At 38.1% G+C, this 25,429-nt stretch overlaps 1 pseudogene; it reads right to left on the reverse strand.

Annotated features, from left to right (window-relative positions):
• Nucleotides 1-15,089: 15,089 nt before the first annotated feature.
• LOC101679964 lies at nucleotides 15,090-20,581 on the reverse strand (annotated as a pseudogene).
• Nucleotides 20,582-25,429: the final 4,848 nt, after the last annotated feature.

Raw genomic sequence — 25,429 nt, forward strand, 5'->3', positions numbered from 1 at the left:
AATTACTACAGCTTTATAATGTAACTTGATGTCTAGAATTGTGATGCCTCCACCTTTGCTTTTCTTTTTTCAAGATTGCTTTGGCTATTCAGGGTCTTTTTTGGTTCCACACAAATTTTAGAATTGTTTGTTCTAACTCTGTGACAAATGTTGTTGTTATTTTGTTAGGGATTGCATTAAATGGATAGATTTTTGTGCATTTGGGTAGTATAGACATTTTAACAATATTTGTTCTTCCAATCCATGACCATAGAATATCTTTCCATTTTTTGTGTCCTTTCAGTTTCTTTCATCAGTGTTTTATAGTTTTCAAAATAGAGATCTTTCCCTCTTTGGTTAGGTTTATTCCTCGATAACTTATTATTTTTGGTACAGATATAAATTGTATTGTTTTCTTAATTTCACTTTCTGCTGTTTCATTATTGCTATATAGAAATGCAACAGATTTCTGTACATTGATTTTGTATCCTGCAGCTTTACTAAATTTGTTTATCAGTTCTAGTAGTTTTTTGGTGGAGTCTTTTGGGTTTCTATATATCATATCATGTCATCTGCAAATAGTGACTATTTTGCTTCCTCTTTACTAATTTGGATGGCTTTTATTTCTTTTTGTCATCTGTTTGCTGCGGCTCGGAATTGTGGTACTGTGTTGAATAAAAGTGGTGAGAGTAGAGATCCTTCTCTTGTTCCTGACTTTAGAAGAAAATCTCTCAGTTTTCCCCCATTAAGGATCATGCTAGCTGTGGGCTTTTCATATATGGTCTTTACTATATTGAGATATGTTCCCTCTAGACCTACTTTGTTGAGGTTTTTGTCATGAATGGATGTTGTCTTTTGTCAAATGCTTTTTCTGTGTCTGTTGAAATGATCTAATGGTTCTTATCCTTTCTTTTATCACATTGACTGATTTGTGAATATTGATCCACCTTTGCAACGCAGGAATAAATCCCATTTGATTATGGTGAATTATTTTTTTTCTAATGTGTTACTGGACACGCCTGGTGGCTCAGTTGGTTAAATGGCTGCCTTTGGCTCAGGTCATGATCCTGGGGTCCTGGGATCAAGTCCCTGCATCTGGATCCCTGCTCAGTGAGGAGTTTGCCTCTCCTTCTTGCTCAAACTCTCTCCTTCTCTCTCAAATAAATAAAATTTTTTTAAAAAGTATTTAAATGTATTGTTGTATTAGATATGCTAGTATTTTGTTGAGAGTTTATGCATCTTTCTGTTCATCAGAAATATGGTCATGTAATCCTCTTTTGTGTGTGTGTGGTTTCTTTATCTGGTTTTAGTATCAGAGTAATGTAGCCTCATAGAATGAATTTGGAAGTTTTCCTTCCCTTTCTATTTTTTGGAATAGTTTGAGAAGAGTATGTATTAACTCTTCTTTAAATGTTTGTTAGAATTCGCCTGTGAAACCATCTGGCCCTAGACTTTTCTTTATTGGAAGTTTTTTGATTACTGATTCAATTTATTTGCTGGATGTCGGTCTCTTCAAATTTTCTATTTCTTTCTGTTTCAGTTTTGGTAGGTTATATGTTTCTAGGAATTTATCCATTTCTTTCAGGATATGCAATTTGTTGGCACAAATTGCCACACAATATTCTCTTATAATTGAATTTCTGTGGTATTAGTTGTTTTTCTCCTCTCTCACTTGTGATTTTACTTGAGTCCTTCTCTTTTTTTTTCTTGATAAATCTGGCTAGGGTTTACTAATTTGATTGATTTTTTTTTTTCAAAGAACCAGGGCCTGGTTTCATTGATTATTCTACTATAGTTTTTTAAAATTTTGTTTCATTCTGTTTTTGTTTTTATTTATCTCTGGTCTAATCTTTATCATTTCCTCCGTTCTTCCTACTTTAGGCTTCATTTTTTATTCTTTTTATAACTCCTTCAGGTGTAAGGTTAAGTAAGTTGAGTGTTGGAGATTTTTTTTTACTTCTTGAGGTACGCGTGTATTGCTCTAAATATCTTTCTTAGCACAACTTATGATGCATCCTAAAGGTTTTGGACCATTGTGTTTCACTTTCACTTGTTTCCATGTACTTTTTAATTTCTTCTTTTATTTTCTGGTTGACCTATTCATTGTTTAGTAGCATGTTATTTAACCTCTATGTATTTGTGATCTTTTCAGGTTTTTTTCTTGTGTGACTTCTGGTTTCCTAACATTGTGGTCAGAAAAGATGCATGGTATTCAGGCTCCAAACTCAACAGGGAGTCTGCTTCTCTCTCTTCCCCTGCCCTCCCCTGTCATGCTCTCTCTCTCTCTCTAGCTTTCTCAAAATAAATAAAATCATAAAAAAAAGAAAAGATACATGGGATGATTTCTGTCTTCTTGAATTTGTTGAGGCTTGTTTTGTGGGCTAGTATGTGACATATTCTAGAGAATGTTCCATTCCATTCCACTTGAAAAGAATGTGTATTCTACTTCTTAAGGATGGCATATTATGAATATATCTGTTAAATCTATCTGGTCCACTCTGTCATTGAAAGCCATTGTTTCCTTGTTGATTTTCTGTCTATATGATCTGTCCATTGATGAAATCAGAGTGTTAAAATCCCCCATATTATTGTATTATTATGGATTAATTTTTAATGCTGTTAACTGTTCTACATATTTGAGTGCTCCCATGTTGGGTGCATAAATATTTACAATTGCTATATCTTCTTGTTGGATTATTCCATTTATTATTATATAGTGTCATTCTTTGTCTCTCCTTATAGCCTTTGAATGTCTGTTTTCTCTGATATTAGTATTGCTACTCTGGCTTGCTTTTGATATCCATTTGCATGGTAGATATTTCTCCATCCCCTGTAATGAGTCTCTTGTAGGCAGAATATTGATAAGTCTTGTTTTTTATTCTATTCTGTCCCTCTAAGTCTTTTGATTGCAGCATTTAGTCCATTTACATTGAAAGTAATCATTGATAGATATGTATTGCCATTTTATTAATAGTTTTGTGGCTGTTTCTGAAGATTTTCTCTTTTCATGGCTTGCTGGTTTTCTTTAATGATATCTTTGGGCACCTTTCTCTTCATTCTTTGCATATTTATTAGTGATTCTTTATTGTTACTGTTAGTTCTTTATTTCTTATTTACTTATTTATTTATTTTTAAAGATTTTATTTATTTATAATAAATAAGACAGAGAGAGGAGACACAGCCAGAGAGGGAACACAGCAGGGGAAGTGGGAGAAGTAGAAGCAGACTCCCTACTGAGCAGGGAGCCCAATGTGGGACTTGATCCCAGGACCCTGGGATCATGACCTGAGCTGAAGGCAGATGCTTAACAACTGAGCCACCTGGACATCCCTACCATTAGGTTTTTATATAACTTTTGCAAATAACAGTCTAAATTCGGTTGATGGTCATTTACATTTGAACCTATCCTTTACTCCCTATGTCTTAGATATATGGTGTCATATTTTACATCCTTTTATTTTGTGAGTTGCTTGACTGATTTTTTTTACAGAAATATTCATTTTTACTGCCTTTGTCTTTCTTGCCTTCATATGTCACTTTTTTCCTTTCCTTTCCATTCAGAGCACCTTTTAATATTTCTTGTAGAGCTAATTGAGTGGTCATGAACTCCTTTAGTTTTTGTTTTTCTGGTAAATTCTTTATCTCTTTCTATTATGAATGATAGCCTTGCTGGATAAAGTATTCTTGGCTGTAGATTTTTCCCATTCAGCACTTTGAATATATTGTGCCATTCCCTTCTGACTTGAAATTTCTGCTGAAAAATCCCCCAGTAGCTTTAGAGGGTTTCCCTTGTATGTTACCTTTCTTTTCCCCCGTCTTGCCACTTTAAAAATTTTTTTCTTTATCACTATATTTTGCCTATTTAATTACAATATGTCTTGGTTAGATCTGCTTTTGTTGATTTCCTGGGGGGGAGGTGTGGTTCCCTGTGCCTCCTGGATCTAGGGACTGTTTCCTTCCCCAGATTTGGTAAGTTTTCATCTTTTATTTCTTGAAATAAATTTTCTGCCCACCTTTCTCTTTTTTTTCTTCTGGGACTCCTATAATGTGAATATTGTTACATTTAATGGAGTTTATTCTTACATTTGCATAATTCTTTTTTCTCTCTTTTGTTCAGCTTGATTATTTTCCATTATTCTGTCCTCTAGGTCATTAATTTGCTCTTCTGCTACTTCTAGCCTGCTTTTTATTCTCTTGGATGTGTTTCTGATCTCATTTGTTGTGCTCTTCACCTCTGATTGGTTCTGTTTTATTTTTATGTTAAGGACTTCACTAATATCTTACACTCTTCTCAAGTCTAGTGGATTTACCTTTGATCATTGCTTTAAACACTCCATCAGTATGTCACTTCTATCTTTTTCACTTCAGTCCCTAGTTGTGGCCTTGTCCTTTTCTTGCATTTGGGACAAATTTCTCTTCTTCTCATTTTACTTAAGTCTCTATGCTTGTTTCTCTGTGTTAGAACAGTCAGCGACATCTTATGTTCCTGAGGGTAATGACCTTATGGAGAAGAGGTCTTGTAGTGACCCTGAGATGTAATATTCTCTGTTTCCCAGGCCTGGTGCTTCCAGGAGTGTTTCCAATGTGTGCTGCATGCACTCTGCTGTTTTGTCCTTGGATGCTTTATCCTTCAGGCCAATTGTCAGCAAAGGCTCTCTTTGCCTGATGTGGGCAGTTTTTTTTTTTTTCCCCTGGCTTGAATGTAGTGCATTTTAACTAGGTATGCTCCAGTCTGCTTGTGAAATGAGATCTGTCACCACAACCACAAGGACCAAGGCTCCACAAAACTCCCAAATCTGGGTGTGTGGTGTGATCAGGAGTTTGACCAGTCTTCTGGAGGAGGTGGCCCATGGTGCTGGGACTGAAGCAAGCATGACTAGGAAGGGTGGTTCCACCAGGGTGCAGGGGGGCAGGACTTGGTATAAGCAAGTTAGGTAGTGAGTGTCAGTGCTGTGCTGGTTCCCACAGGAACTGTGCTTATGTGGAGGGGTGGGGGTGGAAAATGGCACCTGCCATTTCCTTTGTTCCCAGAAGTATCTCTTCATGAACAATGCCTCTCTGGAACATGGTCCAAAATGAGTAAATAACCTCCCCGCTCTGTGTTCCAGGTGCTGTTCAGATTGCTGTTTCTACATTGTACGTCTACAGGCTGTTTGCACTGCCTTCTCTCCAAGAGCAGCCTTGAAGACTCTGAGCTCTTCCCATGCACCATGCCCATTGACCTTAACATTCCACGTTTAAGCCCAACGGTTGTTAGACTATGACATTTGGGCCCACTCACTTTCCGAGCCAATTTCTATGGGATTCATTTTCTCTGTGTGCCCCTTGTGTGTTAGTTTCTCTCTTGCTCTTCTCCATAAGCACGATCTGTTTCTCTCCCAAACCAGTCTCTGCACTCCCTGCTTTCTTCAAGAGAACCTCTTCTCTCCATTTATTTGCTTGTTTGTTTGTTTATAAAGATATTATTTATTTGAGAGAGAGAGTGAGAAAGATCATGTTGGGGGGGGGAGATGAGGGAAAGAGAGAAACAGACTCCCTGCTGAGCAGGGAGCCCAATGTGGGGCTCAATCCCAAGGTCTGGGATCATGATTTGAGCTGAAGGCAGATGCTTAACCAACTGAACCACCCAGGTACCCCTCTTCTCTCCCTTTAGTTGTGGAGGTTGTTTTGCCAATCTTTTAGAATGGTTTGATAGTTATCTAGTTGTGTTCATGGGACAAGGTAGGCCTTGGACCCTCCCACTCCACCACCATCTTCCATCTCTCCTATTAAATTTTTTAAACATGGCAGCCATTTTATTCCCCCTCCCTTCAATATATTTGCTGATTTGGTGCATCGGGATGCTTGCCAGGAGACTGGAGTATTTTTAAATGGTAGAACCTAATCTTCCTTAGTCTTTGGTATCTGGGAGACAAAGTCCTATCCAGAAAAAGGGCTTACTTAGCTCAAACCAAGTGCCCATCTTTTTCATAAAAGATTTGACAAGTTTGGAAGCAGCCTGGGGTAGGAAACTGAAGAGTGGACTTTAAGACTTCCAAGAGAAAGAACAACTTTCTGCATCTTTGAAGTGCACAAAGTAGACCCTTCAGTCTCTCAGTCCAAAGCTGATAGTGTCTTACTATCATTTGAAACCAGATGGGATCTTTATCTAACTACAACTGAGGTCAAGTTTCATCCAGCATAGTTATTTTTTTAATCACTGAGCTATGATGGATATATAATACTATGTTCAGATATATAACATAGTGATTTGACATTTGTATACATTATAAAATTATCTCCAAAGTGTAGTCACCATCTGTTCCCACACAGTTAATACATTATTGACTATATTTTCCATGCTGTACATTATATCCCCATGACTTATTTTATAATGGGAAGTTTGTACTTCTTGATCCCCTTCACTCATTTCACCCTTCCACAAATCCCCTTTCCTCCTGGGCACAAATCTGTTGTCTATATTAATAAGTCTAAGTTTTATTTTGTTTATTTGTTCATTTGCTTTGTAGATCCCACCTATAAGTGAAAGAATGCAGTATTCTTTTTTTCTTTCTTATTTCACTTAGAATAATACCCACTATGTCCAAATGTGTTGTTGCATGTAGTAAGATTTCATTCTTTTTTATGGCTGAGTGGTATTATTTTGTGTGCTTATACTACACTATCTCATCCATGGACACCTAGGTTATTTCCATATCTTGGCCATTGTAAATAATGCTGAAGTGAACATGAGGGTGAATATATCTTTTTTAAATTAGTGTTTTCATTTTCTTCATATAGATATCTAGTAGTGGAATTCCTAGATCATATGGTAATTCTATTTTTTTTAATTTTTTATTTTTTATCAACATATATTTTTATCCCCAGGTGTACAAGTCTGTGAATCGCCAGGTTTACACACTTCACAGCACTCACCAAAGCACATACCCTCCCCAATGTCCATAACCCCACCCCCCTTCCCCCAACCCTAGCAACCCTCTATTTTGTGAAAATAAGAGTCACTTATGGTTTGTCTCCCTCCCAATCCCATCTTCTTTCATTTATTCTTCTCCTACTTAAGCCCCCATGTTGCATCACCATTTCCTCATATCAGGCAGATCATATGATAGTTGTCTTTCTCTGCTTGACTTATTTCGCTAAGCATGATACCCTCTAGTTCCATCCATGTTGTCGCAAATGGCAAGATTTCATTTCTTTTGATGGCTGCATAGTATTCCATTGTGTATATATACCACATCCTCTTGATCCATTCATCTATTGATGGAGACCTAGGTTCTTTCCATAGTTTGGCTATTGTGGACATTGCTGCTATAAACATTCGGGTGCACGTGCCCCTTTGGATCACTACGTTTGTATCTTTAGGGTAAATACCCAGTAGTGCAATTGCTGGGTCATAGGGTAGTTCTATTTTCAACATTTTGAGGAACCTCCATGCTGTATTCCAGAGTGGATGCACCAGCTTGCATTCCCACCAACAGTGTAGGAGTGTTCCCCTTTCTCCGCATCCTCGCCAGCATCTGTTATTTCCCGACTTGTTGATTTTAGCCATTCTGACTGGTGTGAGGTGATATCTCATTGTGGTTTTGATTTGTATTTCCCTGATGCCGAGTGATATGGAACACTTTTTCATGTTTCTGTTGGCCACCTGGATGTCTTCTTTGCAGAAATGTCTGTTTATGTCCTCTGCCCATTTCTTGATTGGATTATTTGTCCTTTGGGTATTGAGTTTACTAAGTTCTTTATAGATTTTGGACACTAGTCCTTTATCTGATATGTCGTTTGCAAATATCTTCTCCCATTCTGTCAGTTGTCTTTTGATTTTGTTAACTGTTTCTTTTTTTTTTAAGATTTTATTTATTATTTATTTGACAGAGAGAAATCACAAGTAGGCAGAGAGTCAGGCAGAGAGAGAGAGAGAGAGAGAGAAGCAGGCTCCCACTGAGCAAAGAGCCAGATGCGGGGCTCCATCCCAGGACACTGAGATCATGACCCGAGCCGAAGGCAGCGGCTTAATCCACTGAGCCATCCAGGAGCCCCTTAACTGTTTCTTTTGATGTGCAAAAGCTTTTGATCTTGATGAAATCCCAATAGTTCATTTTTGCCCATGCTTCCCTTATCTTTGGCAATGTTCCTAGGAAGATGTTGCTGTGGCTGAGGTCGAAGAGGTTGCTGCCTGTGTTCTCCTCAAGGATTTTGATGGATTCCTTTTGCACATTGAGGTCCTTCATCCATTTTGAGTCTATTTTCGTGTGTGGTGTAAGGAAATGGTCCAATTTCATTTTTCTGCATGTGGCTGTCCAATTTTCCCACACCATTTATTGAAGAGGCTGTCCTTTTTCCATTGGACATTCTTTCCTACTTTGTCGAAGATTAGTTGACCATAGAGTTGAGGGTCTATTTCTGGGCTCTCTATTCTGTTCCATTGATCTATGGGTCTGTTTTTGTGCCAGTACCATGCTGTCTTGATGATGACAGCTTTGTAATAGAGCTTGAAGTCCGGAATTGTGATGCCACCAACGTTGGCTTTCTTTTTCAATATCCCTTTGGCTATTCGAGGTCTTTTCTGGTTCCATATAAATTTTAGCATTATTTGTTCCATTTCTTTGAAAAAGATGGATGGTACTTTGATAGGAATTGCATTTAATGTGTAGATTGCTTTAGGTAGCATAGACATTTTCACAATATTTATTCTTCCAATCCAGGAGCATGGAACATTTTTCCATTTCTTTGTGTCTTCCTCAATTTCTTTCATGAGTACTTTATAGTTTTCTGAGTATAGATTCTGTGTCTCTTTGGTTAGGTTTATTCCTAGGTATCTTATGGTTTTGGGTGCAATTGTAAATGGGATTGAGGCCTTAATTTCTCTTTCTTCTGTCTTGCTGTTGGTGTAGAGAAATGCAACTGATTTCTGTGCATTGATTTTATATCCTGACACTTTACTGAATTCCTGTATAAGTTCTAGCAGTTTTGGGGTGGAGTCTTTTTGGGTTTTCCACATATAGTATTATATTATCTGCAAAGAGTGATAATTTGACTTCTTCTTTACTGATTTGGATGCCTTTAATTTCCTTTTGTTGTCTGATTGCTGAGGCTAGGACCTCTAGTACTATGTTGAATAGCAGTGGTGATAATGGACATCCCTGCCGTGTTCCTGACCTTAGTGGAAAAGCTTTCAGTTTTTCTCCATTGAGAATGATATTTGCGGTGGGTTTTTCATAGATGGCTTTGATGATATTGAGGTATGTGCCCTCTATCCCTACACTTTGAAGAGTTTTGATCAGGAAGGGATGCTGTACTTTGTCAAATGCTTTTTCAGCATCTATTGAGAGTATCATATGGTTCTTGTTCTTTCTTTTATTGATGTGTTGTATCACATTGACTGATTTGCGGACGTTGAACCAACCTTGCAGCCCTGGAATAAATCCCACTTGGTCGTGGTGAATAATCCTTTTAATGTACTGTTGAATCCTATTGGCTAGTATTTTGTTGAGTATTTTCCCATCTGTGTTCATCAAGGATATTGGTCTATAGCACTCTTTTTTGATGGGATCCTTGTCTGGTTTGGGGATCAAGGTGATGCTGGCCTCATAAAATGAGTTTGGAGGTTTTCCTTCCATTTCTATTTTTTGGAACAGTTTCAGGAGAATAGGAATTAGTTCTTCTTTAAATGTTTGGTAGAATTCCCCCGGGAAGCCGTCTGGCCCTGGGCTTTTGTTTGTTTGGAGATTTTTAATGACTGTTTCAATCTCCTTACTGGTTATGGGTCTGTTCAGGCTTTCTATTTCTTCCTGGTTCAGTTGTGGTAGTTTATATGTTTCGAGGAATGCATCCATTTCTTCCAGATTGTCAAATTTATTGGCGTAGAGTTGCTCATAGTATGTTCTTATAATAGTTTGTATTTCTTTGGTGTTAGCTGTGATCTCTCCTCTTTCATTCATGATTTTATTTATTTGGGTCCTTTCTCTTTTCTTTTTGATAAGTCGGGCCAGGGGTTTATCAATCTTATTAATTCTTTCAAAGAACCAGCTCCTAGTTTCGTTGATTTGTTCTATTGTTTTTTTGGTTTCTATTTCATTGATTTCTGCTCTGATCTTTATGATTTCTCTTCTCCGGCTGGGCTTAGGGTTTCTTTCTTGTTCTTTCTCCAGCTCCTTTAGGTATAGGGTTAGGTTGTGTACCTGAGACCTTTCTTGAGAAAGGTCTTAGGTTTCTTGAGAAAGGCTTGTACCGCTATATATTTTCCTCTCAGGACTGCCTTTGTTGTGTCCCACAGATTTTGAACCATTGTATTTTCATTATCATTTGTTTCCATGATTTTTTTCAATTCTTCTTTAATTTCCCGGTTGACCCATTCATTCTTTAGAAGGATGCTGTTTAGTCTCCATGTATTAGGGTTCTTTCCAAACTTCCTTTTGTGGCTGAGTTCTAGCTTTAGAGCATTGTGGTCTGAAAATATGCAGGGAATGATCCCAATCTTTTGATACTGGTTGAGTCCTGATTTAGGACCCAGAATGTGATCTATTCTGGAGAATGTTCCATGTGCACTAGAGAAGAATGTGTATTCTGTTGCTTTGGGATGAAATGTTCTGAATATATCTGTGATGTCCATGTGGTCCAGTGTGTCGTTTAAGGCCTTTATTTCCTTGCTGATCTTTTGCTTGGATGATCTGTCCATTTCAGTGAGGGGAGTGTTAAAGTCCCCTACTATTATTGTATTATTGTTGATGTGTTTCTTCGATTTTGTTATTAATTGGTTTATATAGTTGGCTGCTCCCACGTTGGGGGCATAGATATTTAAAATTGTTAAATCTTCTTGTTGGACAGACCCTTTGAGTATGATATAGTGTCCTTCCTCATCTCTTATTATAGTCTTTGGCTTAAAATCTAATTGATCTGATATAAGGATTGCCACACTCTGCTTTCTTCTGATGTCCATTAGCATGGTAAATTCTTTTCCACCCCCTCACTTTAAATCTGGAGGTGTCTTCGGGCTTAAAATGAGTTTCTTGGAGGCAACATATAGATGGGTTTTGTTTTTTTATCCATTCTGATACCCTGTGTCTTTTGACTGGGGCATTTAGCCTATTAACATTCAGGGTAACTATTGAGAGATATGAATTTAGTGCCGTTGTATTGCCTATAAGGTGACTGTTACTGTATATTGTCTCTGTTCCTTACTGATCTACCACTTGTAGGCTCACTCTTTGCTTAGAGGACCCCTTTTAATATTTCCTGTAGAGCTGGTTTGGTGTTTGCAAATTCTTTCAGTTTTTGTTTGTCCTGGAAGCTTTTAATCTCTCCTTCTATTTTCAATGATAGCCTAGCTGGATATAGTATTCTTGGCTGCATGTTTTTCTCGTTTAGTGCTTTGAAAATATCATGCCAGCTCTTTCTGGCCTGCCAGGTCTCTGTGGATAAGTCAGCTGCTAATCTAATATTTTTACCATTGTATGTTACAGACTTCTTTTCCCAAGCTGCTTTCAGGATTTTCTCTTTGTCACTAAGACTTGAAAATTTTACTATTAAGTTACAGGGCGTGGACCTATTTTTATTGATTTTGAGGGGCGTTCTCTGAACCTCCTGAATTTTGATGCTCGTTCCCTTTGCCAAACTGGGGAGATTCTCCCCAATAATTCTCTCCAGTATACCTTCTGCTCCCCTCTCTCTTTCTTCTTCTTCTGGAATCCCAATTATTCTAATGTTGTTTCATCTTATGGTGTCACTTATCTCTTGAATTCTCCCCTCGTGGTCCAGTAGCTGTTTGTCCCTCTTTTGCCCAGCTTCTTTATTCTCTGTCATTTGGTCTTCTATATCACTAATTCTTTCTTCTGCCTCATTTATCCTAGCAGTGAGAGCCTCCATTTTTGATTGTATCTCATTAATAGCTTTTTTTATTTCAACTTGGTTAGATTTTAGTTCTTTTATTTCTCCAGAAAGGGCTTTTATATCTCCCAAGAGGGTTTCTCTAATATCTTCCATGCCTTTTTCGAGCCCGGCTAGAACCTTGAGAATTGTCATTCTGAACTCTAGATCTGACATATTAACAAAGTCTGTATTGATTAGGTCCCTAGCCTTTGGTACTGCCTCTTGTTCTTTTTTTGTGGTGAATTTTTCCGCCTTGTCATTTTGTCCAGATAAGAGTATATGAAGGAGCAAGTAAAATACTAAAAGGGTGGCAACAACCCCAGGAAAATATGCTTTAACCAAATCAGAAGAGTTCCCAAATCGTGAGGGGGAGAAAGGGGATAAAAAGAGGTTCAAAAAGAAAGAAAGAAAAGAAAAGAATTTAAAAAAGAAAACGAATAAAGAAAAATATAAAAAAGAAAAAATATATATATTAGATAAACTAGTTTAAAAACGTTAAAAAAATTTAGCAGAAGAAGAGAAAAAAATGAAAAAGAAAAAAATTAAATTAACTGCAAGACTAAAAAAATCACAGGGAGAAAGCCATGAGTTCCGTGCTTTGCCTTCTCCTCCTCTGGAATTCTGCTGCTCTCCTTGGTATTGAAACCACACTCCTTGGTAGGTGAACTTGGTCTTGGCTGGGTTTCTTGTTGATCTTCTTCTGGGGGAGGGGCCTGGTGTAGTGATTCTCAAGTGTCTTTGCCCCAGGCGGAATTGCACCACCCTTACCAGGGGCCGGGCTGAGTAATCCGCTCAGGTTTGCTTTCAGGAGCTTTTGTTCCCTGAGCGCTTTCCGTAGAGTTCCAGAGGACAGGAATACAAATGGCGGCCTCCTGGTCTCCAGCCTTGAGGAGCCGAAAGCCCGGGGCCCCACTCCTCAGTGTGCCCTCAGAGAACAGCGCCCAGTTACTCCCGTCTGCCTGACCTCTGGCCGTGCTCCGAGCTCACCATGCCTACGACCGGTTCAAGGTAACCCCTGAGCTGGGAGCTTACTGTCAGCTCTGTCTCTGTAGCCGGCTTTCCCCTTCCAGTACCCGCAAGCTCTGCAACACTCAGACACCCCTGATCCTTCTGTGACCCTGTAGGACCTGTGGCCAAACTGACCCTGCGTGGGCTTCGCCCCGGTTTAGCCTCTGGAGCGATGTCCCTCAGCGGAACAGACTTTTAAAAGTCCCGATTTTGTGCTCCGTTGCTCCGCTGCTTGCCGGGAGCTGGCCCCTCCCCCAGGGTCTATCTTCCCGTCGCTTTGGATTCACTTCTCCGCCAGTCCTACCTTTCAGAAAGTGGTTGTTTTTCTGTTTCCAGAATTGCTATTCTTCTCTTCGATTGTCCAATGGATTTGCAGGTGTTTGTAGTCTTTAGATAAGCTATCTAGAGGATCTCCTGCTAGCTGAAGTAGTCTCAGCCTGCTACTTCCGCCATCTTGACTCCTTCTCCTGGTAATTCTATTTTAATTTGAGAAACTTTATACTGTTCCTATAGTGGCTGCACCTATTACATTCCCACCAACAGTAAACCAGGGTTTCCTTTTCTCCACACCCTTGCCAACACTTGATATTTCTTGTTTTTTGTTTTTGTTTTTGATTTTTATTTTTTGATGATAGCCATTCTGGCAGGTGTGATACATCTCATTGTAGTTTTTATTGTATTTCCCTGATGATTAGTGATATTAAACATCCTTCCATATGTCTGTTGGATATCTGTATGTCTTCTTTTGAAAAATTTCTATTCAGATTCTCCATTATTATTTATTCTCTTTTTTATCCATTTGCTTTTTTGACATTGAGTTATATAAATTGGACATGAACAATTTATCAAATGTATGATTTGCAAATATCTTCTGCCATTCAGTATGTTGTCTCTTTGTTTTGTTGATAGTTTCCTTCACTGTGCAGAAGCTTCTCAGTTCAGTGTAGTTTCATTTGCTTGGTTTTGTTTTTATTTCCTTTGCCTTTGCAGTCAGATCCAATGAAAATATCACTAAGACCAATACCAAGGAATTTATTACCTATGTTTTCTTCTGGGAGTTTTATGGTTTCAGTTCTTACTCTGAAGTCTTTAATCATAGGCTCCATGCCTAGTGTGGAACCCATTGTGGGGCTGGAACTCACAACCCTGAGATCAAGACCTGTGCTGAGATCAAGAGTCAGATACTTAACTGACTGAGCCTCCTGGGGCAGGTTCATTCTTTTGCATGTAATTGTCTCATAGTTTTTCCAACACCATTTATTGGAAAGACTGTCTTTTCCCCATTATACAATATTCTTGCCTCCTTTGGTGTAGATTAATTGACTATATACTTGTGGATCTATTTTGGCACTCTCCTGTACTATTGATCTATGTGTCTATTTTTGTGCTGGTATCATACTGTTTTGACTACTATAGCTTTGTAGTATATCATGAAATCTGAGATTGTGATACCTCCAGCATTGTTATTATTTCTCAAGATGGCTTTAGCTATTTGAGGTCTTTCATTGGGCTCCATGCTGGGTGTGTAGCCTACTAAAAAAGAAAAGTTTTTACTTAAATTCCAGTTAGTTCACATACAGAATAATATTAATTTCAGGTGCACAATATAGTGATTTAACACTTTCACACAACACCCAGTGCTCATCACAACAAATGCATTCTTTAATCCCCATCACCTATTTAACCCTCCCCACTCCCATGTCCCCTCTGATAACCATAAGTTTGTTCTCTATAGTTAAGAGTCTGTTTCTTTGTTTGTCTCTCTCACTCTCTTTTCCCCCCTCCCATTTGTCTTGTTTCTTAAATTCCACATATGGTGAAATCATATGGTATTTGTATTTCTCTGACTGACTTATTTTGTTTAGCATAATACTCGCTATACAAATTTTATAATTATTTGCTCCAAAATACAAAATGTACAAAATGCTGTACAAAATGCTGTTTGTATTGATAAGCATTGCATTGAATCTGTAGATTGCTTTGGGTATGTATGGACATTTATTTTAATTATAGTAATTCTTCTAATCCATGGGCATGGCATACCTTTCTATTTGTTCTGGTCATCTTCAATTTCTTTTATCAGTATCTTATAGTTTTCAGAGTATAGGTCTTTCACCTTTTGATTTAATTTATTCTTAGGGTTTTTAAAAAATTTTTGGTGTCATTTTATTTATTTATTATTTTTTAAAAGACAGCTTCTTGTTAGTTTTATTTACAGAAAATTCAACAGCATCCACTCAGTCCAGTTTGGTGGCCAGTCCTTGAGCCTTTGCTTTTTCCAACTTGGCAATGTGATCCACTGACTTTGGACCTAGGACATTGTCTCCCCAGTGACAGTGGATCACACCATATCTGTCAGTGTAATTGGTCTTAATAGCTTCCACCAGCTTAAGCAGAGCTCCTTTGTCTTCCAAGTTAACCTCTGTGAAACAAGACACCCCAGCCTGGTGTTCCCCTTGATAATGCAGTAAAGAACACCAAACTTATGACTCAGGCCAGCTCAGTGGGATCCACACCATGTGCAATAACTACCAGCTGAACCTTCTTGTTTTCCACCAAGGTGGTGACTGTATTATCCTTAGCTCGAAGGACAGGTGGCCTCTTAGTGAGGACATCCCTTTTCCCAGCAGCTTTCTTCTCAGACCAGGCCAACAATCTCTTCTTCTCATTCTTTGTCTCTGGTCTGTATTTGTGGGCCAGCTTAAGCAGTTGAATAGCTGTTTAGCAGTCCAGGACCTGGGTGGACTGGTTAATTCCAGGAAGCACTTTTAGACATTTGTAGAAAATAGCCCTTTGCTGCTACAGCTGAATGTAGCAGAGACATTTGACAATGCAGGTGAGGTAAATTTAGGGCTGAATGTCTTGTCCAATGCCAAAAATTCTTGGGTCTTTTCTCAAACAGGGGACTGACCACCTTCTGAGCCTCCTGCTTCTTCACAAGAGCAAGGCCTGGGACCACCCCTTAGCCTTCTTTTCCTTTGGCATCTTGGATTGCTGGAGGAGAGAGTGTTATAATTTTAAATGGGATTGTTTTCTTAATTTCTCTTTCTGCTACCTCATTATTAGTGTATAGAAATGGAACAGTTTCTGCATATTAATTTTGTGTCCTGTGACTTTACTGAATTCATTTATCAGTTCTAATAGATTTTTGGTGGTCTTTTGGGTTTTCTATATATAGTATGTCATCTGCAAATAGTGACAATTTTATTCCTTTTTAACCAATATAGATGGATTCCTTTTATTTACTGTTATTATTATTGGTCTGATTAGTATTGATTACTGCAGCCAAGACTGTGTTGAATAAAAAAGTATTGAGTATGGAGATCCTTGTCTTGTTCCTGATTTTAGATGATAATATTTCAATTATTCACCATTAAGTATGATGCTATTGTGGGTTTTTCATATATGGCCATTACTATGTTGAGGTATGTTCCTTCTAAATTCACTTTGTTGAGAGTGTATGTTGTATTTTGTAATGTATGTTGTATTTTGTCAAATGTTCCTTCTGAATTTATTTTTTTCCTTTTTCATTTTATTTTATTTCTTTTCAGTATTCCAGAATTCATTGTTTATGCACCACACCCAGTGCTCCATGCAATACATGTCCTCCTTAATACCCACCACCTAACTCTCCACACCACTGCTTCTGAATTTATTGAGATGATCATACACTTTTTGGCCTTTCCCTTGTTAATGTGTGTTAATGTCACATTGACTGATTTATGAATATTGATTCACTCTTGCAACCTTGCAACCACAATCCCATTTGATTGTAGTAGATGACTTTTTTAATGTATTGTTAAATTTGGTTTATTAATATTTTGTTGAGGATTTTTGCATCTGTGTTCATCAGAGATACTGGCCTGTTTCATTTTTTGTAGTGTCTTTGTCTGGTTTTGGTATTAGTGTAAGACTGGTCTTATAGAATAAATTTGGATGTTTTCCTTCCTCTACTATTTTATTGCAATAGTTTAAGGATAGGTATTAACTCTTCTTTAAAATTTGATAGAATTCATCAGTAAAGCCTGATCCTGAACTTTTATTTGTTGGTTTTTTTTAATTGATTCAATTTGATTAGTAATTAATATGTTCAAATTCTCTATTTCTTCCTGATTCAATTTTGGAAGATGGTGTGTTTCTAGGAATTTATCCATTTTTTCTAGGTTGTCCAGTTTATTGGCATATGGTTTTTCATAATATTCTCTTATAATCTTTTGTGTTTCTATGGTGTCTGCTATTTCTCCTCCATTTCTGATTTTGAGTTCTCTCTTTTTCTTGTTAAATCATGCTAAAAGTGGGTCAATTTTGTTTATCTTTTCAAAGAACCAGCTCTTGGTTTCATTAGTCTTTTTTATTGTGTTTTTAATTTCTTTAAAGATTTTATTTATTTATTTGACAGAGAGAGAGATCACAAGTAGGCAGAGAGGCAGGTAGAGAAGTGGGGAAGCAGGCTCCCTGCTGAGCAGAGAGCCTGATGCCGGGCTCAATCCCAGGACCCTGTGATCATGACCTGAGCTGAAGGCAGAGGCTTAACCCACTGAGCCACCCAGGCACCCCTGTGTTTTTAATTTATTTCATTATTTCTGCTCTGATCTTTATCATTCCCTTCCTTCTGCTACCTTTGGGTTTTGTTTGTTCTCCTTTTCTAGCTCCTTTAGGTGTTTATTTGAGATTTTTCTTATTTCTTGAGGTAGATCTCTAATGCTATAAACTTCCCTCTTAGAACTGTTTTTGTTGTGTCCCAAAGATATTGGACCCTTGTGCTTTTATTTTCACTGGTCTCCATGTATTTGTTGGTTTCCCCTTTGATTTCTGAGTTGACACATTTATCATTTAGTAGCACGTTGTTTAGCTTCCATGTTTTGGAATTATTTCCAGATTTTTCTTGTAATTGATTTCTAGTTTCATACAGTTGTAGTTGGAAAAGTTGTTTGATATGATTTCAGTCTTCTTAAATTTATTGAGACTTGTTTTGTGGCCTAATGTGATCAATCCTAGGAAATGCTCCATATGCATTTGAAAAGAATGTGTATTCTATTTGTTTTGGGTGGAATGTTCTATATATATCTGTCAGGTTTATCTAATGTGATGTTTTATTCAAAACCACTGTTTCCTTGTGGATTTTCTATCTGAATGATCTGCTATTAAGTCCCCTACTATTGTTGAATTATTGTTGATTTCTTCCTTTATGTCTGTTACTATTTGCTTTATGTATTTAGGTGCTCTTACATTGCATGTATCAATATTTACAACTGTTATATCCTCTAATTGGATTGACCCTTTTATCACTAGGTCTTTGTCTCTTGCTATCATCTTTATTTTAAAATCTATTCTGTCTGATGTAAGTATTGCTATCCCAGCCTTTTTTATTTGTATGATATATATTTTTCTATCCCTTCATTTTCAGTCTGTATTGTCTAGGTCTGAAGTGAGTCTCTTGTAGGCAGCATATAGATGGCTTTTGTTTTTGGTTTTGTTTTTAGCCATTTAGTCACCCTATGTCTTTTGACTTGAGCATTTAGTTCATTTACAATCAAAGTAATTATCACCATTTTGTTGTTTTCCAGCTGTGTTTGTAGTTCTTCCCTCTTTCTTCTTCTGTAGTTTTCTTCCCTTTGGCTTGATGGCTTTCTTTAGTGTTATGCTTGGATTCCTTTCTTTTTATTTTTTGTGTATCTTTTTCTAAAATTTGTGGTTATCATTGGGTCCATATGAACGTTTGACGTGTGTAACAGTCTATATTAAGTTGATGGTCCAAGTGATTGAACACACTCTAAGATAACTAAGTTTTTACTTCTCCCTCCACATTTTATGTGTATGATGTCATGTTTTTCATCTTTTTATTTTGTGTATTCCATGACTAATTTTTTTAGATATGATTGATCTTACTACTTTTGTGTTTTAACCTTCAAACTGGCTGTACGAGTGATTAACCTACTACCTTTACTGTATTTTGCTTTTACCTATGAAATTTTTTCCTTTCTTATTTTTTTTACTTCTACTTATGGCCTTCTCTTTCCATGTAAAAAATTCCTTTTAACAATTCTTTTTCTGGGGGGCGCCTGGGTGGCTCAGTAGGTTAAAGCCTCTGCCTTCGGCTCAGGTCATGATCTCAGGGTCGTGGGATTGAGCCCTGCATCGGGCTCTCTGCTTGGCAGGGAGCCTGCTTCCTCCTCTCTCTCTGCCTGCCTCTCTACCTACTTGTAATCTCTGTCTATCAAATAAATAAATAAAATGTTTAAAAACAAAAAACAATTCTTTTTTTTCCTTTATTCTTATTAGGCTGGTTTAGTGTTGATGAAATTTAACTTTTGTTTTTCAGGGAAACACTTTATCTCTCTCTCTCTCTCCTTTTTTTTTTTTTTTTTGTTTGTTTGTTTGTTCCTATCCTGTTTATCTCTCCTTCTATTCTGAAACTTTCTAGATAGAATATTCTTGGTTGTAATTTTTTTCTTTCAGCACTTTGAATGTATCATCCACTTCTTTATGGCCTTCAATGTCTGCTGAAAGACCAGCTGATACCAACTTAGTTCTTGATTGAACCAGAAAGGGGAAACATTTTCTGATATGAAAAAAAATACAATCTTAAGCTGCTATGATTCCTTTTTAAATAATTTTCAGCATTCTAAAAAAAATTTTTGAGACAGGCAAAGAAGCAAAAAATGTAACCAATAAATAAGAAGAAAGGAACCAATATACGTAGACCCACAAACAGACCCACAATGTATTAAAGAAGATAGAGAAAACAGTGGGCCAAATTGGTGGAAATTTGGAGATTTTCTACTGAGAAATGGAATATGAAAAGAAAAATCATGTGGACACTCCAGAAGTGAAAACTTTGACTTCTGAAATTAATAATTCATTGCACAGCTTTCATAGAGATTGAACACAGAAGACAGAATTACTGAACTTGAAGACAGATTGATAGAAACTCTTCAAATCAGCATAGAGAGAAGTAAAGAAAGAAAGAAGAAAGGAAGAAAGAAAGAAAAAAAGGAGGAGAGATGAAATGGCAGATTGTGATTAATCTTATGAAGTCCTTTGCACCATGTGATTGTTTAAGCACATGCATGATTTTTTTTTTTAAACAGGTGCAGTGCTCTCCTGTCTGATGAGGGGTTCTGTGGGACCTCAGTGTCCACACTGACCCTTGCACTCATTGCACAGGGTGATGGAAAGGGAAAGGACATAGGTTAGAAACCAGAAGACCTGGACTTCATGCTTAGCTCTCCCATTGACTTGCTGTGTGATCTGGGTTTGCTTAAAACTTACTTTCCTGGCCAAACCCCATGGAGTCCCCAGAAGGGCTATAGCTAGGATCAGGCCTAGCCCAGCACCTGCCAGTGGAACCTGACAAGGGGCAAGTCTGAAACTGGCTAATGATTGACCTATTCTAAATATTGACAGAGCCCAAGTTCTGCCATTGCCCAACCATACATGACTTCTCTCCTTCACCTGCAACCTGGCTCCATGTCACAGGGGACAGAACAAAGACTTTGAAGCTTACCACAAGTTCCACATGACTCCTTCATTAGGGACAATTTAGGGAGTCCCACTGATTCTCTTTCCTCCACATCAATATGAAGAGAGTCAGTAGTACTTTCCCTCCCAGTTGCTGTGAGACCACTGCCATCACAAGGTTAGCTAAGTGAGAGTGATCAATACTGCTACCCTCATCCCTGTCCTCAGCCTTCAGCCTCCCCTGAGACAGCTGGGGTTGGCTAGCCATCTCTTCCCTGGGGTCCATCTCCCTGCTCAGTCTCCCCTGGCTTCCCTTGGGACTTAGTCCATCTATTCCTGAACTTGTGCCCACGAGTTCACAAGCCCCACCCCCTGCCACCTCCTTCCATCTCTCCCTGGTCCTCTTGGCCTCAGTTTAGCTAGCAGTTTCCCATCTGTCTTTCCACCCCTTCTCTGCCCCTGGTTAAGCTGGGTGGAGGACTCCTTAGGAGGCAGAAACCCCAATTCCTCAGCAGCAACCCCAGAGCAGGACTCTCTGCACATGACTGGCTTCCAATGGAGTACTGAACTCCCACTTTCATAGATGACTCAGCCTGTGAAGAACACTCCCATCTCTAAAGGAGTTTCAGTTACTGTGACCCTCAGTCCCAAACTTTGCATGAAGGAGTAAGGACAGAAGGGGAGGGAGGAGCTCACTGATACCTCCAGAGACTCTGCAGATTTTTATTGTGTTTTATCCTTACAATCACTAGGGATATAGTGGATATGAACCCAAGTTCTTAGATGAGGATATGAAGGTTCCGGGTAATGCAGCAAGTCTTAGGCACCAGCTGGGAGATATCTATGGCATTACATATGAAATGAGCTGGGAAGCTGTTGCTGGCTTTGCAGTTATTGTTGTTCATTTTAAAGTATGATCTTGTTTAAGTTGGGAACTGTCTGTTCTTTAAAAGTTTGATAGAGGAGTGCCTGAGTGGCTCAGTGGGTTGGCCTCTCCCTTCAGCTCAGGTCATGGTCTCAGGGTCCTGGGATTGAGCCCCGCATCAGGCTCTCTGCTCAGCAGGGAGCCGGCCTCCCCTTCTGTCTCTACTTGCCTCTCTTCCTACTTGTTCTCTCTCTCTCTCTCTCTCTCTGTCAAATAAATAAATAAATCTTTTTTTAAAAGTTTGATAGAATTCACAGGCACAAAACAACACATGGCTGAGGTTTGGAAGGGGAGAAGGATGGCTTTCAGCACCACTTCAGTTTTCTTCTTATGTTTTCAGGAATGTATCTATTTCATTTATGTTTTCGAGTTTATTAGATTCTAGAAAAACAGTTCTTAATTCCTTCTCCTTGCTATTTTATTTTTTTATGAGATATAATTGACATTTAACATCATATTAGTTTCAGGTGTACAAAATAATGATTATTTGTATATATTTTTAAATGATTGCTACAATAAGTCTTGTTAACATCCATTGCCATAATTACAAAGTTTGTTTTCTGTGAGGAGAACATTCAAGATCTACTTTCTAGCAGTTTTCAAATACAATACAGTATTATTAACTATAGTCACCATGTTGCACATTACATCCTCAAGGCTTTTTTATTTTATAGCTAGAAGTTCATGCCTTTTGACCTTCTTTACCCATTTTTCCCACCCCCAAAATCTCCTCCTCTGGCAACCACCAATCTGTTTTCTGCATCTATGAATTTAGTTGGTTGGTTGGGTGGTCCGTTAGTTAGTTAGGTTCCATATATAAGTGAGAAACTGCAGTATTTGTCTTTTTTTGTCTGACTTATGTCACTTAGCATAGTAACCTTAGGGTCCATTCATGTTGCACAAATGGTAAGATTTTCTTTTTTTCATATTTTCATATGTTTATTTGCCATCTATATGTCTTCTTGTTAAATTAACATTTAATATATTATTTGTTTCAGGGGTACAGGTCTGTGACTCATCAGTCTTACATAATTCACAGCGCTCACCATAGCACATGCCCTACCCAGTGTCCATCACCCAGCCACCCCATTCCTCCCACCACCCTCTTCTCTAGCAACCCTCAGTTTGTTTCCTGAGATAAAGAGTCTCTTATGGTTTGTCTCCCTCTCTGATTTCATCCCACTTCATTTTTTCCTTTCCTCTCCCATGATCCTCTGCCTTTTTCTCAAATTCTACATATTAATGAGATCACATGATAATTGATTTCCTTGACTTATTTTGCTTAACATAATATCCTCTAGTTCCATCCATGTTGTTGCAAATGGCATGATTTCATTTTTGATGGCTGCATAATATTCTGTTGTATATATACACCACATCTTTTTTATTCATTCATCTATTGATGGACATCTAGGCTTTTTCCAAAGTTTGGATATTTTGGACATTGTTGCTATAAACATAGGGGTGCACATGCCCCTTCAGATCACTACATTTGTATCTTTGAGGTAAATACCCCATAGAGCAATTGCTGGGTCATAGGGTAGCTCTTTTTGCAACTTTTTGAGGAACCTCCACACTATTTTCCAGAGTGGCTGCACCAGCTTGCATTCCCACCAAGAGTGTAGGAGAGTTCCCCTTCCTCTGCATCCTCTCCAACACCTGTCAGTTCCTGACTGGTTAATTTTAGCCATTCTGACTGTGTAAGGCCGTATCTCATTGAGGTTTTGGTTTGTAATTCCCTGATAACCGAGTGATTTGAGCACTTTTCCATGTGTGTGTTGGCCAATTGGATGTCGTCTTTGCAGAAATGTCCGTTCATGTCTTCTGCCCATTTTTTGATTGGACTATTTGCTCTTTGGGTATTGAGTTTAAGTCCTTTATAGATTTGGGATACTAGCCCTTTATCTGATATGTCATTTGCAAATATCTTTTCCCATTGTGTTGGTTATCTTTGGTTTTGTTGACTGTTTCCTTTGCTGTGCAAATGCTTTTTATCTTGATCAAGTCCCAATAGTTCATTTTTGCTTTTGTTCCCTTGCCTCCAGCAATATATCTAGTAAGAAGTTGCTATGGTTGAGGTCAACCTGTCTTCTCCTTAGGATGTGGCCTGTCTTCTCCTTAGGATGTTGATGGTGTCCTATCTCATATTTAGATCCTTCATCCATTTTTACTTTTGTATATGGTATAAGAAAGTGGTCCAGTTTCATTCTTCTGCATGTTGCTGACCAGTTTTCCCAACACCATTTGTTGAAAAGACTGTCTTTTTCCACTAAATATTCTTTGCTGCTTTGTCAAAGATTAGTTGACTGTATAGTTGTGGGTCCATTTCTGGGTTTTCCATTCTGTTCCATTGATCTATGCGTCTGTTTTTGTGACAGTACCATACTGTCTTGATGACTGCAGCTTTGTAATAAAGCTTTAAGTCCAGAATTGTGATGCCTCCAGCTTTTCTTTTCTTTTTCAGGAGTGCTTTGGCTATTCAGGGTCTTTTGTGGTTCCATACAAATTTTAGGATTATTTGTTCTAGCCCTATGGAAAATGCTGGTAGTATTTTGATAACGATTGCATTAAATGTGTAGATTATTTGGGGGAGTATAGACATCTTAACAATGTTTGTTGTCCCAATCCAAGCTTTTCCATTTCTTTGTGTCCTCTTCAATGTCTTTCATAAGTGTTCTCTAGTTTTCAGAGTTCACATCTTTTACATCTTTGGTTAGGTTTATTCCTAGGTATCATCTGGTTCTTGGTATAATGGTAAATGAAACCAATTCCTTGATTTCTCTTTCTGCTGCTCCATTATTAAAATGCAACAGATTTCTGTGCATTTATTTTATATCCTGTGACTTTGCTGAATTCATATATTAGTTCTAGCAATTTTTTGGTGAAGTTTGTTGGCTTTCTACATGGAGCAACATGTTGTCTGTAAAAAGTGAGAGTTTGACTCTTCCTTGCTGATTTGGATATCTTTTGTTTCTTTTTATTGTTTGATTGCTGAGGCTAAGACTTCCAATAATGGTTAAAGAGTAATGGTGAGAGTGGCCATCAGTTTTTCCCCACTGAAGATGATATTAGTTGTGGTTCTTTCATATATGGCCTGCGTGATGTTGAGGTATGTTCCATCTATCCCTACTCTGTTGAAGGTTTTTATCAAGAATGGGTACTATATATTGTCAAATGATGTTTTGGCATCTATTGAGAGGATTCTTATCCTTTCTTGTAGTTATGTGGTGTATCACGATTGATTTGTGAATATTGAACCACACCTACAGCCAAGAAAAATCCCACTTGATTGTGGTGAATAATGCTTTTAATGTACTGTTGGATTCAATTTGCTAGTCTCTTGTTGAAAACTTTTGTATCCTGTTCATTGTTAATGTTGGACTGTAATTCTCCTTTTCTTTTTTTTTTTTGTTCATATATATATATAATATGATTTTGTTTATTTATTTGACAGAGAGAGAGATCACAAGTAGCCACAGAGGTAGGCAGAGAGGGAGGCAGGAAGCAGGCTCCCTGCTGAGCAGAGAGCCTAATGCAGGGCTTGATCCCAGGACCCTGGGATCATGACCTGAGCTGAAGGCAGAGGCTTTAACCCACTGAGCCACCCAGGCTCCCCTAAGTACTTTATTTTCTTTAGGGTGGTTGGAAGTGGTATTGTGTTTTTAGTTTTGATTTGGACATGCTCATTGTTATTATATAGGAATGAAATGTATTTATGTGTAGTGCTTATTTATTTTTAGTCTCCTTTTTTGTTTTCTGTTGGACAGACGCAGTTTTCTTGGGTGTGTTTAAAAGATGTACCTTTGTTCTTGTTTTCTTGCCTTTAGGACCATTTCCAGAGACTTTAAATGTTTTTTCTTTTTTTTTTTTTTTCATAATTTTCACTATGCTCCTCATACTGTCATGCCCGACTTTTCTCATCCATGCTAGTTAACTGTCTTTATGGGAAGCTCACCTTGTGCAAAGGCATCCAGCATGCAGTCACTCTCTCAATCCATTATGTCCCACAAGTGTCAGGGATGCTGGCCCAATGCACTAATTGGGAGGTGGTTCAAACTCTGGGCCTGTCTTTCTCCCAGTTCCTAGCTGTGCCATCTACCCCTCTCCTGGGTGTATTAAGAGATGAATCTTGCAGGCCCCTTCTCAGGCACAGTTCTTCTCTTGTGGTTGAATATAGATAACTCCATGGGT

The sequence above is a fragment of the Mustela putorius genome, unplaced genomic scaffold, assembly GCF_011764305.1.
Source record: "Mustela putorius furo isolate JIRA1106 unplaced genomic scaffold, ASM1176430v1.1 tig00003867_pilon_pilon_pilon, whole genome shotgun sequence".
In the NCBI taxonomy this organism is placed as follows: Eukaryota; Metazoa; Chordata; class Mammalia; order Carnivora; family Mustelidae; genus Mustela; species Mustela putorius.